This window comes from Triticum aestivum, chromosome 6A (genome assembly GCF_018294505.1).
Source record: "Triticum aestivum cultivar Chinese Spring chromosome 6A, IWGSC CS RefSeq v2.1, whole genome shotgun sequence".
Classification (NCBI taxonomy): domain Eukaryota; kingdom Viridiplantae; phylum Streptophyta; class Magnoliopsida; order Poales; family Poaceae; genus Triticum; species Triticum aestivum.
Window position 1 is genome coordinate 310,514,606 of NC_057809.1, and position 17,155 is coordinate 310,531,760.

Sequence of the window (17,155 nt, forward strand, 5' to 3'; positions counted from 1 at the left end):
CTCCTGTCTCAGATTCGAAAGCAATAAGGGATTGTTTCTAGAATCGGGTCCTTTCTCGAGGAAAAGTTTCTCTCGAAAGAATTGAGTGGGAGGATGGTGGAGACTTGATGAGGTTATTGAACCGTCTCTTCAACTAGTGTGTGGCAGGGCACAGGAAGTTGTTCCTGTGGCACCTACACCAATTGAAGTGGAAGCTTATGATAGTGATCATGAAACTTCAGATCAAGTCACTACCAAACCTCGTGGGATGACAAGGATGCGTACTACTTCAGAGTGGTACGTAATCCTGTCTTGGAAGTCATGTTGCTAGACAACAATGAACCTACGAGCTATGGAGAAGCGATGGTGGGCCCGGATTCCGATAAATGGCTCGAGGCCATAAAATCCGAGAGAGGATCCATGTATGGAAACAAAGTGTAGACTTTGGCAGAACAGCTCGATGGTCATAAGGCTGTTGAGTGCAGATGGATTTTAAAAGGAAGACGGACAATGATGGTAAATGTCACCATTAAGAAAGCTCGACTTGTCGTTAAGATGTTTTCCGACAAGTTCAAGGAGTTGACTACGATGAGACTTTCTCACTCGTAGCGATGCTAAGAGTCTGTTGGAATTATATTAGTGATTACTGCATTATTTATGAAATCTTGCAGATAGGATGTCAAAAACATTGTTTCCTCGACGATTTTCTTGAGGAAAGGTTGTATGTGATACAACCGGAAGGTTTTGTCAATCCTGAAAGATGCTTATAAGTATGCAAAGCTCCAGCAATCCTTCTAGGGACTGGAGTAAGCATCTCGGAGTTGGAATGTATGCTTTGATGATGATCAAAGATTTTGGGTTTATACAAAGTTTATGAGAAACTTGTATTTCCAAAGAAGTGAGTGGGAGCACTATAGAATTTCTGAAAAATATATGTTGTTGACATATTGTTGATCAGAAATGACGTAGAATTTCTGGAAAGCATATAGGGTTATTTGGAAAGTGTTTTTCAATGGAAAGCCTGGATTAAGCTACTTGAACATTGAGCATCAAGATCTATAAGGATAGATCAAAACGCTTAATGGTACTTTCAAATGAGCACATACCTTGACATGATCTTGAAGGTGTTCAAGATGGATCAGTCAAAGAAGGAGTTCTTGCCTGAGTTGTAAGGTATGAAGTTAAGACTTAAAGCTCGACCACGGCAGAAGAAAGAGGAAGGACGAAGGTCGTCCCCTATGCTTTTATCATAGGCTCTCTACAGTATGCTATGCTGTGTACCGCACCTGAAGTGTGCCTTGCCATGAGTTAGTCAAGGGGTACAAGAGTGATCCAAGAATGGATCACAGGACAGCGGTCAAAGTTATCCTTAGTAACTAGTGGACTAAGGAATTTTCTCGATTATGGAGGTGGTAAAAGAGTTCGTCGTAAAGGGTTACGCCGATGCAAACTTTGACACTAATCCAGATTATTCTGAGTAGTAAACTGGATTCGTATAGTAGAACAGTTATTTGGAATAGCTCCAAATGTAGCGTAGTAGTTGCATCTACAAGATGACATAGAAATTTGCGAAGTACATACGGATCTGAAAGATTCAGACCCGTTGACTATAACATCTCTCACAAGCATAACATGATCAAACCCAGAACTCATCGAGTGTTAATCACATGGTAATGTGAACTAGATTATTGACTCTAGTAAACTCTTTGGGTGTTAGTCACATGGGGATGTGACCTTGAGTGTTAATCACATATCGATGTGAACTAGATTATTGACTCTAGTGCAAGTGGGAGACTGTTGGAAATATGCCCTAGAGGCAATAATAAATTGATTATTATTATATTTCCTTGTTCATGATAATCGTTTATTATCCATGCTAGAATTGTATTGATAGGAAACTCAGATACATGTGTGGATACATAGACAACACCATGTCCCTAGTAAGCCTCTAGTTGACTAGCTCGTTGATCAATAGATGGTTACGGTTTCCTGACCATGGACATTGGATGTCATTGATAACGGGATCACATCATTAGGAGAATGATGTGATGGACAAGACCCAATCCTAAGCCTAGCACAAGATCGTGTAGTTCGTATGCTAAAGCTTTTCTAATGTCAAGTATCATTTCCTTAGACCATGAGATTGTGCAACTCCCGGATACCGTAGGAATGCTTTGGGTGTGCCAAACGTCACAACGTAACTGGGTGGCTATAAAGGTACACTACAGGTATCTCCGAAAGTGTCTGTTGGGTTGGCACGAATCGAGACTGGGATTTGTCACTCCGTGTAAACGGAGAGGTATCTCTGGGCCCACTCGGTAGGACATCATCATAATGTGCACAATGTGATCAAGGAGTTGATCACGGGATGATGTGTTACGGAACGAGTAAAGAGACTTGCCGGTAACGAGATTGAACAAGGTATCGGGATACCGACGATCGAATCTCGGGCAAGTGTCGTACCGATAGACAAAGGGAATTGTATATGGGATTGATTAAGTCCTTGACATCGTGGTTCATCCGATGAGATCATCGTGGAACATGTGGGAGCCAACATGGGTATCCAGATCCCGCTGTTGGTTATTGACCGGAGAGTCATCTCGGTCATGTCTGCATGTCTCCCGAACCTGTAGGGTCTACACACTTAAGGTTCGGTGACGCTAGGGTTATAGAGATATTAGTATGCGGTAACCCGAAAGTTGTTCGGAGTCCCGGATGAGACCCCGGACGTCACGAGGAGTTCTGGAATGGTCCGGAGGTAAAGAATTATATATAGGAAGTGCTATTTCGGCCATCAGGACAAGTTTCGGGGTCACTGGTATTGTACCGGGACCACCGGAAGGGTCCCGGGGTTCCACCGGGTGGGGCCACCTGCCCCGGGGGGCCACATGGGCTGTAGGGGGTGCGCCTTGGCCTATATGGGCCAAGGGCACCAGCCCCAAGAGGCCCATGCGCCAAGAGAAGAGGGAAAGGAAGAGTCCTAAAGGGGGAAGGCACCTCCGAGGTGCCTTGGGAAGGAGGGACTCCTCCCTTGGCCGCACCCTTCCTTGGAGGAAGGGCCAAGGCTGCGCCTCCCCCCTCTCCCTTGGCCCTATATAGAGTGGGGGGAAGGGAGGGCAATGATACCCAAGTCCTGGCGCCTCCCTCTCCCTCCCATGACACATATTCCTCCTCCTGCAGCGCTTGGCGAAGCCCTGTTGGAATCCCGCTACTTCCACCACCACACCGTCGTGCTGCTGGATCTCCATCAACCTCTCCTTCCCCCTTTCTGGATCAAGAAGGAGGAGACGTCGCTGCTCCGTACGTGTGTTGAACGCGGAGGTGTCGTCCGTTCGGCGCTAGGATCATCGGTGATTTGGATCACGACGAGTACGACTCCATCAACCCCGTTCTCTTGAACGCTTCCGCGCGCGATCTACAAGGGTACATAGATCCACTCCTCCCTCGTTGCTAGATGACTCCATAGATTGATCTTGGTGACACGTAGGAAAATTTTGAATTATTGCTACATTCCCCAACAAAATTTTCATTATAGTATTAGATGCACACCCACTTAGTTTTCATATTGAGCTTTCATACACTTATAGCTCTTAGTGAATTTGTTGCATGGCAATCCCTACTCCTCACATTGATAATGATTGATGGGCATCTCCATAGCCCGTAGGTTAGCCACATCGATGTGAGACTTTCTTACTTTTTTATCTTCTTTATATTTACCCCTATCATCATACTCTATTCCACCCGTAGTGCTATATCTGTGGCTTACACTCATGTATTGCGTGAGAGTTGAAAAAGCTAAAGCGCGTTAAAAAGTATGAACCAATTGCTCGGCTTGACATCGGGGTTGTGCATGATAAATACTTTGTGTTAAGAAGACAGAGCATGACAAGACTATATGATTTTGTAGGGATAGCTTTCTTTAGCGTTGATATTTTGAAAGACATGATTGTTTATTGGGATGCCTGAGTATTGATGTCTTTATGTCAAATTATAGACTATTGCTTTGAATCACTTATGTCTTAATATTCATGCCATGATTTGATATATGATCAAGTTTATACTAGGTAGCATTCCACATCAAAAATTATCTTTTTTTTATCATTTACCTACTCGAGGACGAGCAGGAATTAAGCATGGGGATGCTGATACGTCTCCGTCGTATCTATAATTTTTGATTGTTTCATGCCAATATTATTCAACTTTTACATACTTTTGGCAACTTTTTATATGATTTATTTGGACTAACTTACTTATCCAGTGCCCAGTGCTAGTTCCTGTTTGTTGCATGTTTTTCTTTCACGGAAAATCCATATCAAATGAAGTCCAAACGAGATAAAAATTTACGAAGAATTATTTTGGAATATATGTGATTTTTAGGAGGTGGAATCAACACAAACGGGGGCCCACAATGCCCACAACCCACCAGGGAACGCCAGGCACCCCCTGGCACGCCTAGATGTCTTGTTCCCTCCTCGAAGGTCGGTTGGGTCCCTTCTTCTGGCGCAAGAAAGATAATTTATGGCAAAAATCAGGTAAAAATTTCAGCGCAATCGGACTTACGAAGCTCCGGGAATATAAGAAACGGTTTTCAGCCAGATCTGGGGAACGCGAAACAGAAGAGAACAGAGAGGGAGATCTAATCTCGGAGGGGCTCCCGCCCCTTCGCCTCCATGGAGACCAAGGACCAGAGGGGGAATTCTCCTCCCCATCTAGGGGGGAGGCCAAGGAAGAAGAAGAAGTAGGGGGCTCTCTCCCCCTTGCTCCCGGTGGCGCCGGAGTGCCGCCGGGGCAACGATCAAGACGGTGATCTACATCAACAATCTTGCTACCGTTAACACCAACTCTCTCCCCCTCTATGCAGCAGTGTAACACCTCTTTTCCCACTGTAATCTCTACTTAAACATGGTTCTCAACTCCATATATTATTTCCCAATGATATATGGTTATCCTATGATGTTTGAGTAGATCTGTTTTGTTATGTGGGTTAATCGTGATCTTGGTTGGTATGATTGTATATTTTATTTATGGTTTTGTCCTATGGTGCCCTCCGTTCTCGTGCGAACGTGAGGGCCCCTCCCCCCCCCCCCCCCACTGTAGGGTGTTGCAATATGTTCATGGTTCGCTTATGGTGGGTTGCGAGAGTGACAGAAGTTTAAACCCGAGTAGGTGGGCTATGGCGTATGGGATAAAGAGGACTTGATACTTAATGCTATGGTTGGGTTTCACGACCTTAATGATCTTTAGTAGTTTTGGATGCTTGCTAAAGTTCCAATCATAAGTGCATATGATCTAAGTAGAGAAAGTATGTTAGCTCATGCCTCTCCCTAATATAGAATTGTGAGAATGATTACCGGTACTTGTTATCAATTGCCTAGGGACAAATAACTTTCTGTTGACAAAAACCCTTTTACTAAACACCTAACTTTTATTATCTTGCAAATTACTTCTAGTTTTATTCTTGCAAAGTAGTTCTAGCATCACACCTACAAACTAGTTTCATACTTGTTTTTGGTAAAGCAGATGTCAAGTGTGCGTAGAGTTGTATCGGTGGTCGATAGAACTTGAGGGAATATTTGTTCTGCCTTTAGCTCCTCATTGGGTTCGACACACTTATTTATCGAAGAAGGCTACGAACAATCCCCTACACTTGTGGGTTATCAGCGGCTGGATCCACCGGGTGAGAAAAGTCTCGAGCAGATCCATGCCATTCACACCGGCATTCACAACTCCGACCAGGGCGGTGGCCAAGATGTCAACCTCCGTCTTCTCCTCCTTCGCCATCGAAAGGGACTCGGGGGCCCTCACCCTCTCTGCCGAGTACGGTGGGAGGCCCAACTAGTTGTGGGCACTGGCGACATCCCTGCAATAGAACCATGTCCCCTCTAATACGTCTCCAATGTATCTATAATTTTTTATTGTTCCATGCTATTATATTATCTGTTTTGGATGTTTAATGGGCTTATTTATACACTTTTATATTATTTTTGGGACTAACCTACTAACCCAAGGCCCAGTGCAAATTGTTGTTTTTTTGCCTATTTCAATGTTTCGCTGAAAAGGAATATCAAACGGAATCCAAACGGAATGAAAGCTTCGAGAGAGTTATTTTTGGAACAAACGTGATCCAGGGGACTTGAAGTAGATGTAAAGAAAGGAGCAAGGCGGCCACGAGGCAGGGAGGCGCGCCTGCCCCCTGGGCGCGCCCCCCACCCTCGTGGGCCCCTCGCAGCTCCACCGACCTGCTTCTTCCTCCTATATATATCCATATACCCCGAAAACATCCATAAGCACCACGAAACCCTATTTCCACCGCTGTGACCTTCTGTACCCAAGAGATCCCATCTTGGGGCCTTTTCCGGAGCTCCGCCGGAGGGGGAATCGATCACGGAGGGCTTCTATATCAACACCATAACCTCTCTGATGATGTCTGAGTAGTTTACCACAGACCTTCGGGTCCATAGTTATTAGCTAGATGGCTTCTTCTCTCTCTTTGGATCTCAATATAAAGTTCTCCTCGATCTTCTTGGAGATCTATTCGATGTAACTCTTTTTGCGGTATGTTTTGTCGAGATCCGATGAATTGTGGGTTTATGATCAAGTTTATCTATGAACAATATTTGATTCTTCTCTGAAATCTTTAATGTATGATTGGTTATCTTTGCAAGTCTCTTCGAATCATCAGTTTGGTTTGGCCTACTAGATTGATCTTTCTTACAATGGAAGAAGTGCTTAGCTTTGGGTTCAATTTTGTGGTGTCCTTTCCCAGTGACAACAGGGGCAGCAAGGCATGTATTGTATTGTTTCCATCGAGGATAAAAAGATGGGGTTTATATCATATTGCTTGAGTTTGTCCCTCTACATCATGTCATCTTGCCTAATGCATTACTCTGTTCTTATGAACTTAATACTCTAGAAGCATGCTGGATAGCGATCGATGTGTGGAGTAATAGTAGTAGATGCAGAATCATTTTGGTCTACTTGTCGCGGACGTGATGCCTATATACATGATCATGCCTAGATATTCTCATAATTATGCACTTTTTTATCAATTGCTCGATAGTAATTTGTTCACCCGCCGTAATACTTATGCTATCTTGAGAGAAGCCACTAGTGAATCCTATGGCCCCCGAGTCTATCTTTTATCATATAAGTTTCCAATCTATTTTACTTTGCAATCTTTACTTTCAATCTATATCATAAAAATACCAAAAATATTTATCTTATTATCTCTATCAGATCTCACTCTCGTAAGTGACCGTGAAGGGATTGACAACCCCTTTATCGCGTTGGTTGTGAGGTTCTTATTTGTTTGTGTAGGTACGAGGGACTTGTGTGTAGTCTCCTACTGGATTGATACCTTGGTTCTCAAAAACTGAGGGAAATACTTACGCTACTTTGCTGCGTCACCATTTCCTCTTTAACGGAAAATCAATGCAGTGCTCAAGAGGTATCAAGAAGGATTGTTGGCACCGTTGCCGGGGATATCTACACACAAGTCAAGACATACCAAGTATCCATTACAAACTCTTATCCCTCGCATTACATTATTTGCCATTTGCCTCTCATTTTCCTCTCCCCCACTTCTAAAACGTTTTTCAAAAAACCTTTGCCTTTTCTTCGCCTTCTTTCCGTATGTCTTTTTGTTTGTGTTTCCATGTGCCTTCTATTTGCTTGCATCTTTGCTTGCTAAAAATCTATTGATATGGATCCACTTAAAGTGTTCTACTTGGATCATCTTCGGGCCTTATGCGCTCGTGCTGAAACCCCAACTAGCCTAGTTGATGGGAAATCTTTAGATGAGCATGCTCATTTTGTGCGTCACCATTTGTCTGAAAAAGGAAAACTCTTATGGGATCAAATAAACAGATTGTTGTGTTATGCTTGGAATCTTTGTGAAATTTATGATTTTACTTGTTTCTCTAAGAACCCTAAAAAACACCTTCCCTGCCTATGTGAGTTTAATGAACATGAAATCTTATCTTCTTATGCAAAGGGTGTTTATAGTTACTACGATATCGAACAAATTGAAGAATTTGTTGCTTTTAAGGGTGCTTATGAAGTTGCTTCTTTGATTGAAAAGTATGATATTACTCTCTAAAAATCTGAAAATCTTGACATACTTAAATATTGCTATGAAAACTATGCTCACAATGCCTATGTTAAGGAATTTGTTGAGAGAATGGCCGTTGCTTTGGAAGAAAATAATGATATGCACGAATCTATAGATAATTATGATTCTGATGATTTGATTGAAATATCATTTGATGAACATGATGGTTGCTATTCTTATAGCCATGATGCCAATATTTATGAAGATGAGTTTGCTATAGTTCCTTATGTTAAACATAAGATCGTTGCTATTGCACCCATACTTGATAGTTCCTTCAATGAAAAGCATGATTGCAATGATGTTATCATAAATTATCTTAATGTCAATTGTGTTAATGATATGCAAAACCTCAAGCTTGGGGATGCTAGTTTTGCTATGACTACTATTTGTTGCAATGATCATGATTGGGATGATTCTTCTTTTGATCTTAAAAATTTATTTAAGCCCCATGATGAATATGAGATTGATAATGGTGTTTGCAATAACATTGAAAGTGGGTTTGGAAGAGTGTCAACCTTAGATCACACATATTTGGAGAATGTTCAATCTTATGAAGTTTTTAATAAAAGTGGGTTTGGAGAGGTCATGACTTTAGTTAATGTTAATCCCACTATTTTGGAAGAGTGTCAACTTTGCATACATGTGGATCATGCTAAGAATATGTTTTGTGATAGCTATATTGTTGAATTTGCTTATGATCCCACATGTAATTATTATGAGAGAGGAAAATATGGTTGTAGAAATTTTCATGTTACTAAATTACCTCTCGTCATGTTGCGATTGCTATTGTTTCCTTTTTCATATAAAATGCCTATGCATAGGAAGTATGCTAGACTTAGATGTGTTTGTCACGTGTTTCATGATGCTTTCTTTGTGCTTCAATTCCTGTCTTTCATGTGAGCATCATCAAAATTGCCAATGCCTAGCTAGGGGCGTTAAATGATAACGCTTGTTGGGAGACAACCCAATTTTATTTTTGTTTCTTGATTTTTGGTTCTGTTTAGTAATAAATAATTCATCTAGCCTCCGTTTAGATGTGGTTTTATGTTTTTAATTAGTGTTTGTGCCAAGTAGAACCTTTGGGAAGATTTGGAGGAAGTTTTTGCGATCTTCCTGTAAAAAAAAACTTTAGCGCTCACGAGATTTGCTGCCATTTTTATTAGAGAGTGAGATTAGGTTAATTTTTTTTGCAGATTATTAATAGACAAATTCCTCACGTCCACCAATTTATTTCAGAATTTTTAAGGTTACAGAAGTATTCAAAACCTACAGATTACTACAGACTATTCTGTTTTTGACAGATTATATTTTTCATGTATTGTTTACACCTATGACTAGTATCGGAGGGTATGGTAAAAGTTAGAATACAGTAGGTTTAACACCAATTTCTACTCCTAATGTCTCAGTTGGTAGTCTCCGCGGTTAAGTTTCATCCCATCAACACCAGTTTATTTTCGTCCTCCCTCCCACCTCCCAGCGATTCCCTCTGGACCCGCGAAACAAAAAAATAACAATGCAACCACAAGGTCCACGCGGCAAACCTCCGATCGATCCTAAAAAAACAGTGTGAAAAAAATCTATGAAAAAAAACCTACGAAAATTAACGAGTCCCTCGCACGTACGAGCGATTCATCCTGCCTCAAGCACTCGCACGCACGAGTCGTTCGCCGCCGTCATCCGTCCCTACGTCCCCGTCGCTCATTCCCTTCGCCGCCGCCGATCTCACTGGGAAAAACCCGCCAGATCTCGCCTCCACGTTACAGAATCGGCGCCCGATCTCCTGGACACAGCGCCGCCGTCGTGCGATCTGCGAACTGACGCAGACGCACAACAACGACGCCGCCGCCGATCTCACTAGAAAGACCCTGCCGGATCTCGCCTCCATGTTAAGGAACGGGCGCCACGGTTCTGAATCACCGCCGCAGACGCATTTCGGTTTCAACCCCAGGTATGCTGTACGGGATCAAACAAACAAAACTCAATAATCTGTAGAGCTCAAACAAATCTGGGGTTAAACAAATCGATAGGAGTGCACGCCCCAGGTATGCTGTACACGGATTCTCTTTGTAATGTCGTTGTGTAGAGGTCAAACAATTCTGGGGTTCAATCCAATGACGCCCCATATTGACTGAAGTTCTGTAACATGTACTGACTGAAGTTCAGTCAAATGACGCCTCATATTGATCCCTGTTCTGTGACATGTATAGCATAAATCTACAGCAAGTTGCCCTTATGGACCGAAGTCCAGTACAATAGCGAGCTGCCCTTGTGATCTTCGACAGCCTTTAGAACTGTTGCAGTTTTGCTTGATCTCGCTGCAATCAGATGAACAGTTCGTGTTAGCATTTTGAATTTTAAACATGTAATAAGGAGCAATCAGATGAACAGTTCATGTTTGCAAAGTAGCAGAGTCTGTTAGACATGTCTTTCTTTTTTGACCTCTACATCAAAACTCATATATCAAAGTAGCAGTCTGTTGGACATATATGCCCTTATGGACTGACTTTCTGTACAATAGGACTGTTGGAATTTCACGTGATCGGTTTGCAATCAGACAAACAGTTGATGTTAGCATTATTAAGATGTAAGCAGCAAAGTCAGTTTACAAGTATTTGCTAATAACCTAAGGCTGTTGGACATGTCTTTTTTTTATATAGTTACATATGGGGAATCCACACAGCAAGCCAACGGAGCAGACGACATCGTCACATGTACCTCCAGGTATATGTCCAACTATAAATTGTGCTATACATGTCAAACACCATCCCAGGAGACTGAATGTGTTGTAGGCCCAATGGAGGCGACAAATGTTAACTACTATAACCAAGGGATTATACCCGTAGCCAACGATGTTGACAAAATTTACCCAAGTAGTCCAGCTATAAGGCTGTGCAAAATTACAGAGCTTAATTTTATGTGATCAATCATACCTAACAGACTTGGGCACGACCGAGTCTAATGGATCAAGCATGTGACTTGTAGGAGTCCATATTACTCCCTCGGAACGGGTGATAGTTGAACAGACCGATGGTGATAGACTGATACCACATATGATACTCCAGGTATATATGTACCTCCTGGTATATGTTCAACTACAAATTTTGCTATACATGTCGAGCACCATCACAGGAGACTGAATGTGTTGCAGACCTGATGGATGGGACAAATGTTGACGACTATAACCCAGAGATTATACCCGTAGCTGATAAAGTTGACAAGATTTACCCAAGTAGTCCAGGTATTAAGGTTGTGCAAATATACAGAGCTTAATTTTATGTGTTTTATGTGATCAATCATACCTAACAGACTTGTGACTTGTAGGAGTCCATATTATTCCCTCGGAACGGATCATAGTTGAACAGACCGATGGTGATAACACATATGTTCATCAACCTTCCCATCTGATTTCGGGTAGGTATTCTTTTGCTGAAGGGTTAACACCATGTGCCTACAACTTTGCCTTATTTCGGACCAATATTTGTTATGTTTACATGACGCAGACAACCGTCCGATCTAACTCCTATATAATGGAGATACGTTGCCGGCTCCTAGTAATCTGACACAAAATTATGCGACAAATGTACCACAAAGTTCAAATGGTATTACCTCATACATCTTGGATCTGATCTAATTTGTGCTTAAGGTGGTTTATTTTCATACATTAACCTAGCTTATGGCTTTTATGTTGTTCCATTAGCTGTACATGCTCCTGGTCGTGATGCCTTGGAGGTTTTACCTGTGTCTGATGCAACATCCGATCACATGAAGACAGGAGCTGTCATGAAAAAAAACTTAACAGGCGAAAAGAGGGAGCAGAAAAACGCCCGGAGGCGAGCTGCTTATCGGAAGAAAAAATGATGGTACGGTCAAACTCCAAGATGAAAATCAACCTTCCTTTCCAATGACAGGTATTATTAATTAATGTTTAGTAAATACGATAAAAAAAATACCTCGTACTTTTCCTGCCTCAACTACTCTCACATCTGGCATCTTTAAAGACATAATAACTAGCTGGCATGCAACATAATAACGAGGAAAAGAGGCAGGAGAATGTTCCATGGCATCCTCTCAGTGATATCACTGATGCTAATCGACCATCCTCTATGGACCTTGACAAAAAAAGAGATGATAAAGGCTCGGAGGCGAGCTGCTTATCGAAAGAAAAAAGAGGAGGCTAACGTCAAGCGACAAGATGAAAATCTATCTGCCCTTACGATATCAGGTAAGAATGTTTTTATGTGTCGGCACTGCGATGATAGTATATATACTCCCTCCATTCCAGAATATAAGGTTAATATCGTACGAAAAATGATGATGGTACCATGAATGTACAAGCAGACGTGCAAAAAGTTCCCCTATCCCCTCTCGGTGATATCACTAATGGGTATCAAGAATAAATGTAGGCTCTAAAGGGTCAAAGTATGCATGCTCCTGAGAAGGAGAAGTTCTTTATTATCTTGCATGTACTTTCACCAGAACGATTGTTTTGGTTATACCTCACTGACCAATGATAAAAGATGTTGAATTGCAGTATTGTATTTTCCTTCTCCCTTTTATTAGGTTATAATATGTTCATGGACATAATTTTGAAGATTATAAGATGGTATTTTTTTTCATAATTCCACAATACTCAGCCCATCTTATTATTGCATAAGATTGCATTATTTCAACGTTGTGGTCTACTATATCAAGTTTTGTTATTGCCTTTCCAGCCAGATACTTTGTTTTCCACTATGATCCAGAGTTTGCCACAAGCAGTGCGAGTGTCTAATATTTGGTTTCATCCATTCAGCTTGATACACTATTAGTATATATACTCGTGTGTGTGTTCTGCTGCAGATTGATACAATAAAGCAGCATAATTGAATTCAGGCCTTTCTTGCTGTAACTTCACATATCCCGATTTCTGAGAATTCACTAACATAATGCCTTCTATTACAGGAGCGTTGTATTTTTCTGTAGAATAATGCCATCAACGCGAATGCTAGGCCCAGTTTCACTCATAAAGTGACACAAGTACACTTGCTTTCAATCAAACAAGTACTCACATGACTTGACATCTATAGTTATGTCGAATTGTTGAACCTATTTGGGGTGCGTTTGGTTGCAAGGGCGGTCATGAATGGGTTGGGATCGTTCAGAAAATAGACATGTTTGGTTATAAAGCACATGAATGGTTCGAGCCAAAAAAAGAGAATATGCCATGAAGATGCTGAACCGTTCCACCCAACCAAATCGGTCGAATCAAATGGCCACCCTTTGCATGCATGACTATGTGAGCATGACTGGTGGTCCCGTCCTAAATAATTAGCTCACCACTTATATTCAGCCAAACACATGAATTGAATGGTTCAATCCCAAAAAAATTGAACGGTCCCAACCCATTCATACGACACCTTCAACCAAACGCATCCTTGGTGAACTATATAAGTGGTCTTCTCCTTGGGAATTTGAATGCAGTTCTCTACCGGGCATTAGGTTTATATATGCGGTAGTAGTTATTAGAAAAGGCATTCCTATCTCCTGCTCAAGGCAAGTCCATCCATTGGGTTGGAATATATTTCAGTTTTCTCTAAAAAATATAGTTAATTTACAAGTTATGTAAATTTCATTTCCTGGTGTAAGGTTCGGGCATTGTGAAGTATATGGCATTAACGAAAACATTATTGTGTTCAATCATGTAGGAATTTAAAAGGAGAAGTTTCCATACAAGATTATTAGCAGAGCAGGTTGTTATTTGTATTTCATAAAAGATTTAATTCAATCGAACAAGTACCCACATGTCCTTGTGATCAACCTGTTCATGCAATGAAGACAATCATTCATGCTCGTAATCTGGTAAAGGGTAGTGTAACAATGGATACAATAGCAGTCTTAATATGCTGACCAGACAATGAAAACCGAACCATACCATAGTATAAGCGTCATGCGAGAGGATCAATAAAACATTACTGTTGAAATGAGTAGAGATGTTTTACCTGTAGAATGTAGACTGTATTTGTACACTGCATATGATCCGACCACGGCAAATAGGAGTCCAAATAGAATAACCCACATGAAGCTCCAGCCGACTGAGAAGGCAACATGTTTGGCTACAAGGATTTTATAAACAGCATTAGGCTAGCACTGGAGTGTGATATCAAATGAAAGTGTGATATAGTTTCAGTTGCTAGCTGATAACATTATCAAAAGGTGTATGATTATTAGATTGGTAACAACCAAATTCTTTATCCTGGAATGTTCCATTGATTTCAATAGCTTATAGAAGGGAGAAGTCAACAGAGAGCACTTACATAGGTTCCATTTTTTTTATGTGCATATCATAGGTTCCATTGGTTTCCATCTCTTTTGGGAAGCTGCTCGTTAACTTGTTTCACATAAAATCCCTTTATGAAAAACAAGAATTGTTTAATATAAGATGGAGCAGTACTGTTTTCATGTTTCAGAACATGACTAATGATCCATGACAGTTTTCATGTTGTCAGTAGTCTTTCTGTAATGGCTACATCATCCTTCTTTTGGACCATTACTTGATTGTACTTGAATATCAATTGACAAAAATATGTACCTCTCAGTGTATTTGAAACTTAGCGATGATGTCCCTTTTAGATGATTGCAGGTTTATTTACTTTGCTATGCTTCCACTCCTTTTTTCAACTGCATTTCAGAATATGTGGTTTTTGTAGCTCCATTTCTAAAACCTATGATGACTATGCTCCTCCTGAAAATATGTTATTTTTTGTTGTTTGTTTCGTGTGTTATATATTAACATATTAAAATTTTGTTCCATGTGTTATATAACATTTTCAAATAGCAACATTTTGTTTCTCTTTTTCGAATAGTATATTTGTTGCATATCAGTACATATCTACTGAAAGTCTGAAACTGCAAAGCCAAGAAAACACAATAATATGTGATAGAAAGAGCGTTGTTACCATGTCAAAAACAAGTAAGTTTGCACCAGCTACCAGCAGGCACTCGGTAGATTCCGTTAAGCCCTTTTCTGCAGCCGTGACCAGAGATTATCACAAGGACCAGCTCCTCTCACATTAGCTCCACCCTATCAGTTGGAAGTGCAAAAGAAAAAGGGCTTCATACAGTTGTGTGGCTGTTGATACAAAGATAACTAAATCAAACATCAGTTTGGTAGAAATTCTACATTGCTACTGTACTGAATATTTTAATATCATATACAATACCATAGTTACTCACTTTTAACTACATATCCATGAACCCACTTATGAAGCATATCAGAAAGTTTATCAAACAAACAAAGGAATTAACTTTCAGTTTTAACACACTCAAAATTACTTCAAGATCAGAGCTTTCCCATTTAGCGGCTCATCTGCTAACACTTCAAACACTGCGAGTGAATCATCACTGCAAGTCTGCAAGTTAGTCTTACAAATACTTCGTCATCGTCGCATGAATCCACTAGACTGGAGTTTGTTTAATCATCATTGCATGAATTGCAAGTTAGTGTTCAAAATAAAGTGTAGATTCATACACACCATTAAATCCTAGGGTCGTTGATTGCAAGGACGTATACATCTACAACTTCAACTCGGTTCTTGTTATCTAACTTTTTTTAGCTGAACTTATCTGACTAATAATAATACAACGTAAAGTAACCTTTGACCATCCTTCTGAATTATACTGCAAGTCTGGTAGGCGATATTTTGTTGAGCATGTAGACAAAAGCTGTACCTTGCGAGGCACAAGCCTTTTCTCCATGGCCTCATGGAGCTAAATTATGAACATTGCCTGACTAACTTCATCACGGGACACAATCAGAGCATCCCCATACTCTAGGTAATTGAAGTTCGTTCTCATCTTCTATTTCACACATATCAATTGTGTCTGCCCCAGATCGTTTGGCATTAGATGATTTGTAAGGATTTCAAGTGACTTTAATAAGTTCATCTTCCGGAATGAATCTATCAGTTCACCACACGCATGTACTCTTGTACTAAAAACAGAACAATCTAAAAGTATACACGTTAGAGCCGCAGAGGGGCACCTAGCTAGACAGGGCATTGCAGAATATCCAAAATAAGTTTGCAACCGGGATGAATCGAGATGTATGCACGTGCCATGAGATTGGTTGGAGAAGATTGACGAAGGAGAACTATTGGACATGGTGGAGGGGCTGCAGTAGTCCATCTGCTTGCCGGCGCTGTCGAAGATGAGGACGCCAAGGTCCGCCTCGCAGAGCATGGCGAGCTCCTGCGCCTTCTTCAGCAGCCCGGCTCTGCTCTTGCCGAAGATGGACTGCCTGGAGACATTGTTGGACCGTCCCAACAGCTACGTGGCCGGCGTGACTAGCGGCCGAATCCTGCTGCTCACCGCGGCAGATGTGCGGTCCGGTTGCTCACCGGAGAAGACCCTCTCTCCAGCTACATCGCCGGCGCAAAGAATAACGGCCAGGCCTTCTGCACCTCCCGGCCGGCGGCCGGATCCGGCTGCTCACCGGGCCAGATGTGCGGTCCCGCTGCTCACCGGAGATATCGCGGTGGAGGGGATGGGGTGCGGCGGGAAGTTGGGGGGAGGCAGCAGATCCAAGCCAAGACGGTGATCTATAGCTGCGGCGTCGCCGCAGCGCCGTAGCCGGGAGAGATGGCTGCGGCGACATGTGCGGGGGAGAGTGAGATGTGAGTGAGTGCGGCGGAGAGAGATGTGAGTGTGCCCGTTCAGTGAGCGAGTGAGAGCCGTCTTGACTTCTTTCATATATGTATTTTTTTAAAGGACAACCAGGCTGCGTTGCATTTGCTCAGAAAAACAGGATTTTTTTAAAGTAAATAATGAGGAGACCACAAGAATGTACAGTATATCTTATACATGGAATATACAAATAAAGGTTTTTCATATTATAAATTTCCCAAAATCTAAAAAGTGGCCGCACGCTAACTGGAGAGAATGAGCGGCCAGGCTTTTTTATCATGCATGAGTTGTATTTTTATGTCGTTATCAGTATTTAATGTGTTCACACTGATTAGTCCAATTTGAAAGAAACAGCTTCACGTACAATTATTTTGGTTTTCCGAATTTTTAAAAAGCCATATCTTT

At 41.5% G+C, this 17,155-nt stretch overlaps 2 long non-coding RNA genes across 2 annotated transcripts; one reads left to right on the forward strand and one right to left on the reverse strand.

The window, feature by feature from the left end:
- Positions 1-9,610: 9,610 nt before the first annotated feature.
- LOC123127478 (uncharacterized) lies at positions 9,611-11,871 on the forward strand. The gene is made up of 7 exons (XR_006462517.1): positions 9,611-10,037; positions 10,747-10,810; positions 11,072-11,151; positions 11,238-11,327; positions 11,411-11,500; positions 11,590-11,688; positions 11,787-11,871. It is a non-coding gene; the product is annotated as an uncharacterized lncRNA (long non-coding RNA).
- Positions 10,079-16,802, reverse strand: LOC123127477 (uncharacterized). The gene is made up of 3 exons (XR_006462516.1): positions 15,025-16,802; positions 14,068-14,181; positions 10,079-10,404 (listed from the first exon to the last, which is right to left on the reverse strand). It is a non-coding gene; the product is annotated as an uncharacterized lncRNA (long non-coding RNA).
- Positions 16,803-17,155: the final 353 nt, after the last annotated feature.